This window comes from Cygnus olor, chromosome 1 (assembly GCF_009769625.2).
Source record: "Cygnus olor isolate bCygOlo1 chromosome 1, bCygOlo1.pri.v2, whole genome shotgun sequence".
Classification (NCBI taxonomy): Eukaryota; Metazoa; Chordata; class Aves; order Anseriformes; family Anatidae; genus Cygnus; species Cygnus olor.
In genome coordinates, this window is record NC_049169.1 from 123102133 (window position 1) to 123118706 (window position 16574).

Consider the following 16574-nt stretch of genomic DNA (forward strand, 5'->3'; position numbering starts at 1 on the left):
ATACTTTTACTGGCATATGTTAAATGTAGTTTTCAGGTGTGTGTCAATATCTCAAAGCTTGACAATATTTTGGTGCTAAAAATACCACTGGATATATTTAAACTGTGCTAGGATTGACTGAGCGATGGCTGAATATGGATGATATTTCTGAATCTTTCATTCTCCTTTATTGTTTATTTATGAGAGATGTAAATTCACAGGAAATTCTAAACATGGAGTTAAAGTCTCTTTTTCCTCTATACATTTTATATATTTCAGCAGCCTCATTCAATCACTTTCAGCTTAATACTTATACATATATACTTACATATATATATATATGTTAAATGGAGTTTTTATATGTGAATGGTGAAATGTCAAACATGATTGCACCTTCAAGTTAACATATGTTGTCTCCCAGGACTCATTCAGGTTCCAGAAAACTAGAAAGCAGATGAATTATACAAAGTAATGAACTACATTATCTCTAGCTAAGATATATGTGTCTCTAGCTAACAATGTGTTCTCAGAATCATAGAATCATAGAATGGCTTGGGTTGGAAGGGACCTTAAAGATCATCTAACTCCAACCCCCCGTCATAGTCAGCGATGCCACCTACTAGATCAGGTTGGCCAAGTCCCCATCCAGCCTGGCCTTGAACACCTTCAAGGATGGGGCATTCACAACTTCTCTTGGCAACCTGTTCCAGTGCCTCACTACCCTTACAGTGAAGAATTTCCTCCTAATATCTAGTCAAAATTATCCACTTTTAGTTTAAGACCCGACCCCCTTATCCTATCATTATCTACCTGAGTAAAGAGCCCTTTTCTATCATACACAGTTTTATGTATATTGTTTATGTATGATTATTATGCACAGTTAAAAAAAAACAACTTTGAGTTCACTGTATAATATATATATATATTGTAATCTCTTGCTTATACTCCTGTAGAAAACAGAAGTTATCATTAGTTAATTTTCAAAGTTATCATTAACTGAAGTGAAACCCATATCCAGCAAATTAAACAAGGAAGTTGATATTAATTTTAGCAGGAGTAGAGATGGACCTAAGTTTGATGAAATAGTAAATACAAGATAAGATTGTATAGAGGGTTCTCAAAAAGCATTGAGGTTGAGTGTCTTACATATGAAAATAGCCAAACACATTTGGAACCATGCTTCTGCACATAAAAGTGAGAGGATAATCACTTATGTGAGACTCACAGCTGTATTTATTTGTCCTTACAGATTTTGCATAAATGAGATTTTACATTCATAACAGTTTTTGACAATGTGTTATCTGTATTGTAACACTACACAAATTAGCATTCATTTTAGCCACAAACAAAAGTCATACTGCTCAATATTTCAAAACTTATAAAGCCTATTAATTAGTAACACTGGCTGTTATGTGATATGTTATTGTCATTCTTCTAACAGCTTTATTTTGGTTTTAAATGATATTACTGAAGGGCTTCTTTCCTCTGTCATTTACAATCCCATACAGGGACAAACCCACACAGACACAAACCCACACATAATATGGCCTTATTAACTGAAAGCAAATGCATCTGAAACAAACAATCTCTGCTCACAGAATAACATTTTAGCAGTTTCTGACATCAAAATAGGTAAATTGCTAATTCAGTAACTCAAGATGATGTATATCCTAGAAATAAGTGACTTTAGCTGATGACATTGTAAATCCTAAATTTTTTTTTTTGAAGTAAAATTTTCAGTAGTTCTTATTATTCGTACATAAACCCAGGGAATATATTCTGACTGAATGGTTACAGTAATAGAATCAGACATTTCCTTCTGTATCCATTAGAAAAAGTTTCCATCTGTTTTATTTACTTGGCTTCATTAGCAATTCATCATCTTACATTTTGAAACAGAAAGAAAAATCAAAGTACAAAATCTTCTAAAGCTAGTAAAATGACTCAGTGGTTGTACTGTCAAAGAAGAAAACACAGATATGTTGTAAAGTCAGTCACTTGGTTTTAACATGAAGTTGGGGATATAAAACCATGCAAATTAAGAAATCAGTGCTTATGGATGCAGTATATGCTTCTCATAAGATTTCAACTCATATTAAAATCACAAACCTCTTTCTCTTGGAGAGGAATTATTTTGTTTAACTGAAATGGTAGAAGCTTCTACCACAAAACAGTCATATACCTTTAAAAAGATGCTATTAAGTAGTAATATTAACTAGTGAATTAAGTATTTTGTTAGTAGTCAGGAAATCCTGGAAGGAAGAAATCTCTTTTCTAATAAGTAGAAGCACATAAACTATGTATAAAGATAATTTGATACGAATCTGAATGTTTGATTTTTAGCTAAACTTTATTTTTCACACAACTACAAATCATTTGGAGAGAACATACCAGCACCTAAAACAGAAATCTTTATATTGAGATATAATTTGTAAGAGCTCTCTTGCAGTGCTAAGAAAAATAAAAAAATATTATGAAATGCTTTCTGCTAGAAATTTTGTATTTGTGCTTATCCAGTGGTTGAAAGGATCCAATAGAAATAGTATGACATCATACAAAAATATGTCATTATGCATGGGAAAAAAAAAAACAAAAAACTCTGCCACCATTTAGTTGTCCCATACAAATTGTATAATTATTCAGTAAACCACCAGGCCAATATCTGATACTTCTACTCATAAAATCTGTTTACTCTCAGATAGTAGTTGTATTTCACAAAATATAACAAATTAACTAATTAATGCCTTGTGAATCTCTATTAGACCACATTTGGCATAGTCACTAATTTTCTTATGCCCTGTTAAATGTCACTCTCAGTTCAGAAAAACTGAAATGCTATGACAAAGATTGACTGTGGGCTGTGGAGTACCCTACTTTCTACATAAGTTTTGCCACTGTGTGTAATATTTAATATTTGACTGGGAGCTGTCATAGAAAAAGATTGAACATGAGATCCTGTACATTGGCATTATATTGGCTTATTTTCAAAGATGAATATCTTGAATTTTATTTAAAATGAGATGATGTTCCATGGCAATATATAACAGCCACTCTACTGGACAGGTGGAGGAAAACAAAGGCATCCATCACAAAGAGATTTAATGCTTAAAGAGGTAAAGGAAACGCAGCACTGATACATAGATTTATGTCCACTGGTCCAAAAGAAGCAGCAGTTTTGCTCCAGTCACAGACTTTGAATTTGACCTATTCCTAAAATGAAACAATGATGTGGAATCACGATCCACTGCTCTGTAAGCCTGATGTACTTCACTGTTCCACCCAAAATCTGCATTTTTTCAGGAATTGCTCTGCTGTTATTTGTATTTTTATTTTTGAGAGAGGAGAGCAGAGGAGAGAAGAGGAGATAAGATAATTATCTTTACAAGAGTTAATCTTTGTCTTTCTATCTGAAACCATAGAAATAATTTTCATAATTAGAAATTATGAAAATGCAGGAAAGGCAGACTAAGACCGTATTCTGATGAAGCTTTACAAACTAAAAAACCTAGTGAAGAGGAGTAGAGGCACAGTCATGATACTACAGCATGAATTCAGAATTGACTTTCTTTACTTTCTGAACAAGAGCACATTTTTATACAAAGCTCTGTTCATGTCCCATAGCTATTTAGGGGCTGTAGGAGGAAATGTTGACAGTGTCTCTCTTAAACCCTCTTGTAGCTAATACTGCAGCCACTGCCAACTTGGCATTGCTAGGATCCTATCAGACTCTATGTGAGATTTGTAAACCCTAACAAATCAAGCAAAATTTTGCTTCACCACAAGTACAAGATTTTCTCTTAGGAGGTAAGTATTATGAAAGGTATGTTGTTTTAAAGATTAAAATTTTCTAGAAGTTAGGTGGCCTAAAGAGCTATTGACTTAGAGTGACTAAAATCTATATTTAAAAGTATATCTTTGTGTTGGAAAAATCGTATCTTTTAATATCTCTGCAGTGAAGATATAAATCTAAAAATTGGGAAGATTTGCAGTGATTCTCAAACAAAGAAGAAGAAACAGGTACCATTTCTTGATGATAAATTATATATTGTTTTAATTAAATATACAATTAACATTATAGTCCAGTTTGTAGAGGTTTAACTTTTTTCACTTTTCAGCAATACTGCCTAAATGGGCCCTTGAGACACAGACTACCTAATTCCAGATCATTTTAGATGGTTTTAACATACAACTAAATGAGAAACACAATTTACAAATATTTCCAATATAAACCAGTGTGCTGCACACACTGTTAAGCTCCAGAATGGTCAAGTATAATACATCTTGAATAGGCACAAGGTTCACGAAAAAGCAGAAACTGGTGGGATAATATTGATATTTTTGCTGCAGAACTTTATTAGGAACCGTTTTTATTTTTTTTTTCTTTTTTTTTTATTTTTTCTTTTTTTAATCAAAAATGCTGTTATTTCAGGATTCTCTTAAGTCTCGTGAATGATAATGATGAAAGATCTGCTCGTACTGTACTTAACACATTTTCTGAAGAACACAGAAATGGCTGTGCTGAGTCGTATTAAAAGCCCATTGAGCCCACTGAGCCCAGTTTCCTTTCCACAGTGGCCAGTAGTAGAAGTCTAAATAAGAAAAAGGCCTCACAGCATGGTGTGTGCCAACATTCTTCCAGCCCCCAGCTCGGGCCTTCTGCAAATAAACCTTTGGTTCAGATTTCTTGAGAAGTGAATGAATGTCCAAGGTGAGTCTCTGAAGTATTCACTGTCACAAAGCATTTTTGGCCTCCTTTAACTAACACCAAGCTGGAACTGAACACCACCAGATGATAAGAACATTGTAGAGGGGAAGGAAAGTAGGGAGTATAAAAGCTCCCTCTTGATTATGAATGTTGGGGTTGTGCCTATAGGCTTTCGCTGATCTTGTAAAAGTCTTGTGGAGAAGCCACAGCATCAACGGTAGGAGAAAGCTTGAGCTGGTGGCAGGGCTAACTGTGAGGAGCCTTGTGGCTTTCAGGGTGTTGAGTGTTTATTTAGGTGAACTTTTAATGCAATCCCATACTCCTGCTGATATACTTTAGAATGGGCTTAAATCAAATCACTGAAATTAGTGGAATATGGTTAGGCAGTTAGGCTGGTATTTCAGTGAATACTAGATTACAAATCTAATCCTATGCTGTATTATCATCTACAAAACTGTTATTTTAAAGTAATGGTCTATTGCCATTCATAGCAGAAAGCTATTTTCTGAAATCCTTACCACAGAAATATTTTGTGTTATACTGTATTCAAGGATTTGTCAGATCATAAGATCCTTAGCTCTTGATTCTCCTCATAGTCCTACCTTTTTTCCTTCTTCTTGCTGTTATGAAAACGAGATCAATGATAGGGACATTGGGACCTGTATTTTGTGCAGAAAAATCTGCAGAAGCTTCTATATGACCTTGTCTCTTTGTTCAAAGTGAACAGTATTAGCAACAAGAATCTATCTTGATGTGCACCTCTATTTTCTCAGCAATGTAGTTGTTTAAAAATTTAAAATTGCAATAATCTTTGAACAGTAAAAAAAGTGAAATTGATAATGAAAATACCTCCTCCAGGATATCTCTAACCATTACTGGCTCTCTGTGTATCTTCTGTAGACTTCCAGGTGTTAGATGAATATTACATTTGTAGCATTTGAGGAGGTGGGGAGGGGGAAGGAAGAAGACAGCTTATCATCACCCTAAACTAGGCGTGTGAATGAACAGCCTAAGTAAGTAGTCTGAATCATCCACTGGAAGTGATTCTTTTTTCATTTCTATAGAAAGATTGAAGGGACATTAGATCACAATTCACTTACCAGGAGTTGGATGCTGTAAATATTTGACACACACAAAAATGCTTAAACAACCATGATGATACTGAATAGATCCTGTAAAGTTCCTTGCATCTTAGATTCCGTTAATGTTTCTAAGCACCCAATAACATTGTTCAGTTGTACATAATACATGTTTATAGAGGATTACAGCCATAAAACAAAAACAAAAATACAAAAACAGGAAGGAGAGCTTCAGTTTCTGCAGCATTCTAAACTGGAAAGCATGACTCTATTTATATAGTGTATGTGAACTGTAATTCTATGTTATATATGCATAAGTAGATAGTAGATGTGACTATAAAAGTAAAAAATAAAATAAAAAAAAAAATCCATGTGATGCTTATGTTCAGACACACCTGAAAAAAAAATATTATCCAATGAAACAGTCACTTCAATGTATCTAATCCAAGATTTCATGTGAAATCTGTTCTTCAGAGACTGTTCTTATATTATAGAAGGTTTGCTTCATCACTTTGTCTAATAAATAAAACTAATTTAAGAATTCATAAGTACCAAATACCTTGTAGACTGTTAATAATACATCAGAGAGTTTCCTTAATGCTATCTACCTAATGCAATAATTTCATTTATTCCTTTACTGTTTGTGAGGGCAGGAACAGAATTAATTGTAAAAGCACAAAACATATAGTTCTTAGCAAATTGCTAGTTTCACTCATTAAATAAAAAAATAAAATTTAGGCCAAACACCCTTGAAATCACAAAAACCTGGCTTCTTAACACTACAACAAATACCCAGTATTTGTAACAGAAATTGATGCATACAGTAAAAAAGATGGTGTTGAGCACCTGACATCTATGCTATACATGTTTTTGAAGGTTTTAGTTTAGACTGGTTCTAGTCTAGCTCCACAGCCTGAACACACAGTTGTAACTGGAGATTTCAGTTTAATTCTATGCAAAAAAAAGTTGAGTTTTACTTGTAATTCAGACTTCCTGAATCATGTAAACATGACACCAATCATCTAAACATGACAATAAATAAAGACAGTAAATAAAATGATTAGTTTTTGACTCACAAGTTAAGTAAAGGAAATTTTTAATTTCTTAAATGAATTTCTGAAAACAAACTAGGAAACTGATTATCTATTTTCAAGTGTGTATATATATATATATATATATATATATAAAATAAAATGAATTTTCTGGAACAGTCTCCTCTAATTAAACATACATCCCAAGACCTAGAACATAGTCCCGTGATGCACCTTCCCCCTAAGGTCCACACAGTCAGGGTGCGGTCAATTGTGTGTGCATCTAATTGTGTAGTTGTCTTTACAACTGGAAGAATAATTAGATGTACCATTGCCAAAAAAATAAATAAAAATAAAAGTCCAAGCAAACAAGCAAAGACAAGAAAAGACATATACTTCTACTAAGCAAAAGGTCTACTCAGGCTAAATGAAATCATACAAATGTCCAGTTCAAAAGGGGGAAAAAAAAAGTAAATTAATGTCCAAAACTTCAGTGAAATGTCACCATTGTCTTCTCTGCATGTTAACTCATGTCAAAGACTGAATAAATTGTTTATACTTTCATTTCATTATCTATTTTTTACAGAGGTTAGGATATGGTCATATAAGTACAATTTTAGCACAATCTCATATAACCTAATGTGTGTGAGTTTGTTTGGGCATGGGATCAAAAATAGAACTTCTTTCCTATGTGGCTGACAGTCCTCTGACATACTGGTAATGTGGTAGGGTCTTGATTTTTCTCCATGACCAGGAGACTCTTAGTAGCACATAGTTAAATGGTGGTTCAAGGAGACTTTTAGTGGCATGTAGTTAAATGGTGGTTGAGAGGGATGGAGAACTGATATCAGCTATTTTTATTTGACCATGAAACATTTTAATTAATTAAATTAAAGTCAGCATATAATTTAGAACAACTGATTCAGAGAAAAAGGAAAAGTCTTTTACAATAGTCATTTTCAAGATGCCGTAAAACTGTACATCTTAGAGTGATAGGGGACTTTCTGATGAAAATAGATCTCACTATACCCAGAGGTTGGGAGCTACAGAATCCCCAGTGAAACAGAAGCCTTGTGTCCTGGTTTCAGGTAGGACAGAGTTAATTTTCCTCCTAGTAGCTGGCAGGGTGCTATGTTTTGGATTAGAATGAGAAGAGTGCTGATAACATGCTGATGTTTTAATTGTTGTAGAGCAGTGCTTACACCAAGCCAAGGACTTTTCAGCTTCTCGCTCTGTCCCGCCAGTGAGCAGGCTAGGGATGCAGCAGGAGCTGGGAGGGGACAGACCCAGGAGAGCTGGCCCAAAGTGGCCAAAGGGGTATTCCATACCATCTGACGTCATGCAGAACAATATATAGGGGTGGCTAGCTGGGGGGGGGGGGGGTTGGGGCGGCTGCTCGGGGATAGGCTGGGCATCGGTCAACGGGTGGTGAGCAATTGCATTGTGCATCACTTATTTCGTACACATTATTACTATTAATACTATTATTATTATTATTATTGTTGTTGTTGTTATTCTTTTCCCTGTCTTAATAAACTGTCTTTATCTCAACTCACAGACTTCACTTTCCCGTTTCTCTCCCCCATCCCAGAGAGGGAGGGGGAAGGGTGAGCGAACGGCTGTGTGGTGTTTGGCTGCCAGCCGGGCTAAACCACAACACCTTGACAAGGTATTTTTACGGTACCTACCATGGAGCCAGGTGCTAAGGCAAGCCTCTAGAATTTTAATATTTTACATATTATTCCAACACACCCTGACATGCAGTCATTGTGGCCTTCCAAACTCTATGTCATAAGCATTATATATATATATATATATTTTTTTTTTTTTTTCCCTTAGAGAATCTAAGACACTGAAGCCAATATTCTGAAAGGCTTAAATATATTTCCCACAGCCCTTGCGATGGCTTGCCATGCCTGATCTCTTGGATTTTTAGACCTATAGTACAGGTGATGGCTTGTTCTGTCCTTTCTCTCTTCACTTCAGCTGCAGCAAAATAAACAAACAAACAAACAAACAAATAAATAAAAATACAACGGATTTTTTCATTACCAATTTCCCATTCCAGCATAAGGACAGTCAGAATCACAGAGTCACAGAATGGTTGAGGTTGGAAAGGACCTCTGGAGATCATCTGGTCCAATCCGTCTGCCAATCAGGGCCACCTAACAAACGTTGCACAGGATTACATCCAAGTGCATTTTGAATATCTCCAAAGAAGAAGAATCCACAACCTCGCTGGGCAACCTGTTTCGGTGCTCTGTCACCTTTACAATAAAGAAATGTTTTCTCATATTCAGTCGGAAATTTCTGTTTCAGTTTGTGCCTGCTGCCTCTTGTCCTGTAGCTGGGCACTACTAAAAAGGGTCCAGCCCCATCCTCTTGACACCTTCCCTTCAGATATTTGTACACATTGATAAGATCCTCTCTCAGTCTTCTCTTCTCCAAGCTAAACAGGCCCAGTTCTCTCAGTCTGTCCTCATATCACAGGTACTCCAGTCCCCTAATCATCTTAGTAGCCCTCCACTGAACTCCCTCCAGTAGCTCCATGTCCCTTTTGTACTTGGGAGCCCAGAACTGGGCACTGTACTCCACGTGAGGCCTCATCAGGGCTGAGCAGAGTGGGAACATAACCTCTCTTGACCTGCTTGCAACACTTCCTAATGCACCCCAGGATACCATCAGCATTCTTGGCCACAAGAGCACAATGCTGGGTAATGGTTAACCTGCTGTCCACCAGGACTCCTGGGTCCTTCTCCACAGGGCTGCTTTCCAGCAGGTCAGCTCCAAACCTGTACTGGCGGATGAGGTCACTCTGCCCTAGGTGCAGGACCCTTCATTTGCTTTTGTTTAACTTCATGAGGTTCCTCACCACCCAATGCTCTACCCTGTCCAGGTTCCTCTGAATGGCAGCACAGCCCTCTGGTGTATCAGTCACTCCTCCCAGTTTTGTGTCATCCACAAACTTGCTGCGGGTGCACTCTACTCCATCATCCAGGTCACTGATGAATAAGTTGAACACTGGACCCAGTATGGACACCTGGAGGACACTGCTACCTACAGGGATCCAACTAGACTCAGTGCTGCTGATCATAACCCTCTGAGCTGTGCCATCCAGTCAGTTCTCAATATACCTCTCTGTCCACTCATCCATCCCACAGTTCCTGAGCTTGCCTATGAGGATGTTATGGGAGACAGTGTCAAAAGGCATACTGAAATCAAGATAGACAACATTCACTGCTCTCCCCTCATCCACACAGCTACTTATTCCATCATAGAAGGCTATCAGGTTGTTCAAGCATGACTTCCCCTTGGTGAACCCATGCTGACTACTCCTGAGCACCTTCTTTTTCTCCACTTGCTTGGAGATGACCCCCAGGATGAGTGACCTTTCCAGGGATGGACTTGAGGCTGATGAGCAGGATATTCAAGCAAAGTAGAAAAGGTTGCTTAAAACTAGTTTTGAACAACTAACTAAAAGATTGCCTATTTGTAGTTTCTCATAAATTAATATAGATTGCATTTTTTTTTTTTTCTGTCTGCAGCTTTACAGTACAATATATTGTGATATGAAGCATCTGTTTTTGTTGCTTTTTTAATATATATAATTATTATTTTCCTGATGGAAGTACTAGTAGTATTATACTACCCAGATAAAATGTAATAAATAACCATAAGAGTATATATGAGTTATAACATAACTCATAAGAGTTATAACAGTAAAGCATACATAAATAACTAGTAGTTACATTTTACTTCAAAGTTAGATGTTCCAGTTCATAATATATGTCCTGGTTTCAGTTAGGACAGAGTTAATTTTCCTCCTAGTAGCTGGTAGGGTGCTATGTTTTGGATTAGGATGAGAAGAGTGCTAATAACATGCTGATGTTTTAATTGATGTGGAGCAGTGCTTACACCAAGGCAAGGACTTTTCAGCCTCTCACTCTGTCCTGCCAGCGGGCAGGCTAGGCGTGCAGCAAGAGCTGTGAGGGGACAGACCCAGGAGAGCTGACCCAAAGTGGCCAAAGGGGTATTCCATACCATCTGACGTCATGCTGAACAATATATAGGGGTGGCTAGCCGGGGTGTGTGGGGGGGGCGGCTGCTCAGGGATAGGCTGTGCATCGGTCAGCGGGTGGTGAGCAATTGCATTGTGCATCACTTGTTTCGTACATATTATTATTATTATTATTATTATTATTAGTTATTATTTTCCCTGTCTTAATAAACTGTCTTCATCTCAACTCACAGGCTTCACTTTCCCATTTCTCTCCCCCATCTCAGAGAGGGAGGGGGAGGGTGAGCGAACGGCTGTGTGGTGTTTAGCTGCCGGCCGGGTTAAACCACAACAGTATAATATAAATCTAAATCCAAAACAACAGTTTCTTCTGGGAATATAAGTACACTATTCACAAACACACCACACACAAACACACATTTTAATAATATTGACATCTATTTATTCAAACAACTTTCCTGGCAGTAGTAGACATATTTGTGACTCACTGTTAATGGGTTAAAACATACTAAATATAAATGCATTTGATATTTAGGTTATGACTAGGGGGAAATTAAGATTTATTAACATTGCAATAAAATATAAAAAATTACTGATCTGAAATCTTATTTTCTTACAGTGCTGATTCACTATGTTCTCTGGCTGTTACCTATACCCTATGAAACAAGACATTCTACCACTATATTAGACTGTGATTTAAAAAGAGAGAAAGGTCATATGAAATTTTATCATGGTCATGCACAGACTTCAAAGATTTTATGAGGATACCATTAAAACAACCTTTTCTGATTTCCTATTGCATTTTTTTACTTAAAATGGCTGCCGATGGGTCTCATCTGTCTCAAAGGGGTGAAGAGATTCTAGCCCAGGAGCTGGCAGGGCTCATCGAGAGGGCTTTAAACTAGGTATGAAGGAGGATGGGGATGAAATGAGGCTCGATAGAGGTGAGCCTGGGGGAGCAGTCCCAGGGCTGAGGTTGAGGGCAATGGCGCGACTCAAGTGAATCTACACCAGTGCACACAGCATGCGCAACAAACAGGAAGAGCTGGAAACCATTGTGTGGCAGGCATATTATGACCTAATTGCCATCATGGAAACATGGTGGGACCACTCCCATGACTGGAGTGATGCAATGGTTGTCTACAAGCTCTTCAGAAGGGACAAGCAACTAAGGAGGGGAGGTGGCATGGCTGTCTGTATTAGAGTGTTTTGATGTTGTTGAGCTTGTGGTTGGGAATGATAAGGTAGAGTCCCTGTGGAAAAGGGGGTTGGCCAACAAGGCAGACATCCTGTTGAGGGTCTGTTATGGACTGCCAAACCAGGATGAAGAGATGGATGAGGCATTCTATAAGCCTCTGGCAGAAGTTGCTCAATCGCCAGGGCTTGTTCTCATAGGAGACTTTAACTTCCCAGACATATGCTGGACTTTACAGCCCCGAGGAAGAAGTCTAGGAGGTTCCTGGAGTACATGGAAGACAGATTCCTGACTCAGATTGTTAGCGAGCCTACCAGAGGGGGTGCCCCGCTAGACCTGCTGTTCACAAACAGAGAAGGACTGGTGGGAGATGTGGTGGTAGGGAGTTGTCTTGGGCAGAGTGGCCATGACATGGTAGAGTTCTCTATTCTTGGTGAAGTCAGGAGCGGGGTCAGTAGAACTGCTACCTTGGAATTCCGGAGGGCAGACTTTGAATTGTTCAGGACACTGGTAGGGAGGGTCCCTTGGGATTCAGTCCTGAAGGGCAGAGGGGTCCGGGACGGCTGGACACTCCTCAAGTAGGAAGTCTTAAAGGCACAGGTGCAGGCTGTCTCCGTGTGCTGTAAAATGAGCCGGTGGGGAAGAAGACCGGCATGGCTGAACAGAAAACTTTTGCTGAGTGTCTGGGAGAAAAAGAGTTTATGTCCAGTGGAAGAAGGGACAGGCAACTCGGGGAGAGTACAAGGAAGTTGCCAGCATATGCAGAGAAAAAATCAGGAAGGCCAAAGCCCAGCATGAGCTCAACCTTGCCACTGTGGTTAAGGATAATAAAATATGTTTTTTTATAAACATATTAATGGCAAGAGGAGGGCCAAGGACAATCTCCATCCTTTGCTGGATGCAGGGGAGAACATGATTACTGAGGATAAGGAAAATGCTGAGGTACTTAATGCCTTCTTTACATCTGTCTTTACTAGCCAGACCACTTATCCTTGGAGTACTCAGTCTCAAGACCTGGAAGTCTGGGATGGGGAGTAGGAGAAACCCTTCCACAGTTCAGGTGGCAACAGTTAGAGACCTGCTGCTCCACCTGGGCTGTCACATTGTCACATTGTGATTTTTACATTTGAATTTGTATGATATGATGTAAAAACCCCAAACTCATGGTTAATAACACTTTTTGACTCTATGAATTCTGAAGAGTCAAGTCTACAATAAGTATTAATAATCACATTTCGCAATACTTTGTTATATACCACCAAAAAACAACTTATAAGTAGGAAGTGTGTAGGAAAGGAACTTTTTTTTTTTTTTTTTTTTTTTTTTTTGTGGGATGGTACTTGTCTTTATAGTACCTGGCTACCTTGGGTATTTTGTTTTGAAATAGGTAATTGCCATAAAGCCTATTCTTGCCTTTAAACTCAATCACCTTATGTGATGACAGCAACTGATATGAATTCTAATGATACTGTTCCATTCTAGTCAGTAGAATTATCATTAGTGGCTTGAATTAGAAATGGATTGAATCACAAATAAACATGCCATAGAAAGAGATTTTACATGCACCACTGAAATTTATATAATGCTCTCCTCCCACACAGTCATTAATACGGAAGTTTACAGAACATTAGAATCCGGTGATTTGTGCCACATTTTTAAAACTGATGTGGATATTTAAAAAAAAAAAAACAAAACTTTTTTTTTTTCTTCTTAAGATGCATAGATGCATAATACAAATATCCTACACGATCTCCCCCTTTTTTGCAGATTGTACTCTGCTCTAAGTACCTAATAAAAATCATACCGCTTTGAAGATGTTAAATGAAGACATTCACTACTTCAGTTTTTATTTTTGTAGAAAGAATTAAGAGCTTGATGTTCTATTTCTTTCCATTTGCAGATGCATAAAGGAGTCACTTGAGAAAATGAACCCTGTTCAATTTATAGCTAGTGTGTTCTCATTTAGTCTAATCTCTGCTGGGTCAGCATAACATTTTGCATTTACAGTGCCTACTAACACTACACCCTAACATATTTTGCACCCTAACAAATTTTGTAGTCACTAAATAGGAAAAGGAAAATCTTCCCTTTAAGTGTTAGTACATTTTATACAATCATGATGATATAATATTTGCATAATAGAAGTACTATAGATAAAATACATAAAATTATAGAGCATTTTTTCACTTAGTAGCTCAGCACCTGGACACAGAACTGTTTATTTTATAGCAGACTAGTGACAATCTTGCCTTTTTATATTAACAAGGACATTGTAAATATACGGTTATTAATCTCTTGTTCTCATATAAAATAAACTGCAAGTTAACATCAGCTGTAGTGCTTGGAAACTCCTTTTGCAGTTCTACATTGCAACTCTGGGAAATTATCTTTATGAGTTGATTTAACTATCTGTATGCTAGATGGCACTGGTTAATCTGGAAAACAGTTTTTCCTTCAGCTTCAGAATATCAAGAATGTTTACAGTCTAAGTGATTTTGTTTGGTAGGTACTGAACACCTTTGAAAAACTTTTTTATTTTAGATAATTTTTGCATATTTGAACATTCACCTTTCTACAATGCATGTTCTAATAAACTCATCAGGCAGCAATGATATTTCAAAATAATGTCACAGGTTGGATCAAAAGCAGATATTAGCACAAATTACCTTAGATCTCTGCTACATGGAGATAAAAAGCTCTGCAAATGTTAAGTATGCAATTGGCTTGAACTTCAAAGTTTTCTGATTTTGTGTTTCAGGCTGTACAACTAAGAACTCACATTGCTGCAAATCCCTTTTTCGTATAATAAGTCATTATGAGTATCCTGGACTGGAGCCCTAGCTAAAATTATATTTCCTTCTTTAAGGCCCAAGCACTCTGAACAGTATTGGAATCTTCCTCCGTGAATAAAACTTCTAAGATCTGATGGTGACAGCAGGTTTGATGAGGTGCTGATCTCTTATTACTAATTAAAATTTAAATCGGAGGAAAATTTGGCCCTCAGTGTGTGAACAGTTTATTCATTTTAGCATTAATAACATACTTACAGTTCTGATGATTCACTTACATTAATCAGAAAATATATTTTAACTTCATTGTTTATTTGTTATTAAATATATATATATTCTTGATTAAACACATGTGTAAAGGAGAAAGTTAAGTCTGTTTATCTGAATAAATCTCAGCTATAAAAACAATACAAAAGGAAAGAAGAAAAAGATACTACTTAAACTAGAAAGTGAAATGGTGAATTTTTATCTTAGAGGACCCAGGCAATGAAATGCATCCTCTTCTTTATCCTCATATTTTGTATGATTGCTGGTCTAGAATGTAACCATAGAGTTCTAGGCAAGCAATAAAGTTAAGCAAGCTGCCTTTATCATCAAGAGATTCACCTGAGGGGTATTTTGCTATCTCTTTTTTCAAAAAAGCAACAAGATCGGAAGCAAAATCCACTTTTCTAAACTACAGAATTTCAGCCTTATAACCAAAAATGTTCTCAGACATGCTTTCCCAATCCTCTCCAGATTTCTATATCTAACCTACATACTAAGAACATGATACATTTTTGTAAACTTATGGAAGGAATGTCTAACTGGGAACAAGAATATACTAATATTTAAAATAGATTAATAGTAGCAATCTAGTATAGCAAGAATGTGTTTGGAATTGTTTTGAATTTTTCTGTTTAAATGTTTTTGTGAGATGGGTTGAAATAAATACTACAGCATTTTAGAGATCAGATAATTAGCCTCATTAACAGAAGTTGTCATTGAAGGGTCACAGACAGTTTCAAAAGATAAAGATCTTATTTCACTTTTGTATTTTTTGTTGTTTCTGTTTTGTGAAGCATTTCATTGGTCTCAGGAAGTTTGAGAGTAAAAGCAATGCCACATATCCTTCTTGGGGAGAAACAAAACAAAACAAAACAAAACAAAACAAAACAAAAAAAAAAACCACCTCCCCAGCAACACACCTTCTCCACTAGCAGCTCTGAGAAACATCAAACAAACACTCAACCCTCAAAGTTTTATAATTATGATTATTTTGTACCATTTTTCCATTCCTTTCTATAGACCTTTTTGCTGTAATAGCTAGGTTGAATTATGGTCATGATTAAATTAAAAAAAAAAAAAATCCCTCTAATGTTGGTGACTATCCACAGTAACCACAAACAGTTTATGAACATTTACAGTTATTTTCCTCATTGCTTAATATATATGTTTTTAAAGCTGTAAGAATCAGACAACGCTTGATTAAAAATACAGTATTTAACAGATGCATTGTCTCTAGATCTTTGCTCTTACATAATCAAAATTATTTAGTCACAGGAAAAATGCGTGAAAAATGGTAGTCTACTATGCATATTATATGAAGTACTGACAAAAAAAAAAAATCTAACTTGATTTTCAGTGGGGTGTGATAAACTTAGTGAAAATTATATACAGTTCCAGAAAAATGAGCACGATGACTCCTTTGGAAGAGGATACATATCAGTCTCAGACTTGTCCTTAAGTCTCACTCCTTCACAGATTTAAAAATACTAAAAAGAAAAAAAAAAAAAAAA

General features: G+C 36.7%; 1 protein-coding gene and 1 long non-coding RNA gene across 3 annotated transcripts in view; one reads left to right on the forward strand and one right to left on the reverse strand.

Annotated features, from left to right (window-relative positions):
* IL1RAPL1 (interleukin 1 receptor accessory protein like 1) overlaps nucleotides 1-16574 on the reverse strand; it is a 786863-nt gene that overhangs the window by 526623 nt on the left and 243666 nt on the right. The window lies entirely within an intron of this gene.
* LOC121057339 overlaps nucleotides 1-16574 on the forward strand; it is a 34524-nt gene that overhangs the window by 11505 nt on the left and 6445 nt on the right. The window contains exon 2 of the long non-coding RNA XR_005813763.1: nucleotides 14874-14955. This is a non-coding gene — a long non-coding RNA (uncharacterized LOC121057339). The remainder of the gene's footprint in view (nucleotides 1-14873; nucleotides 14956-16574) is intronic.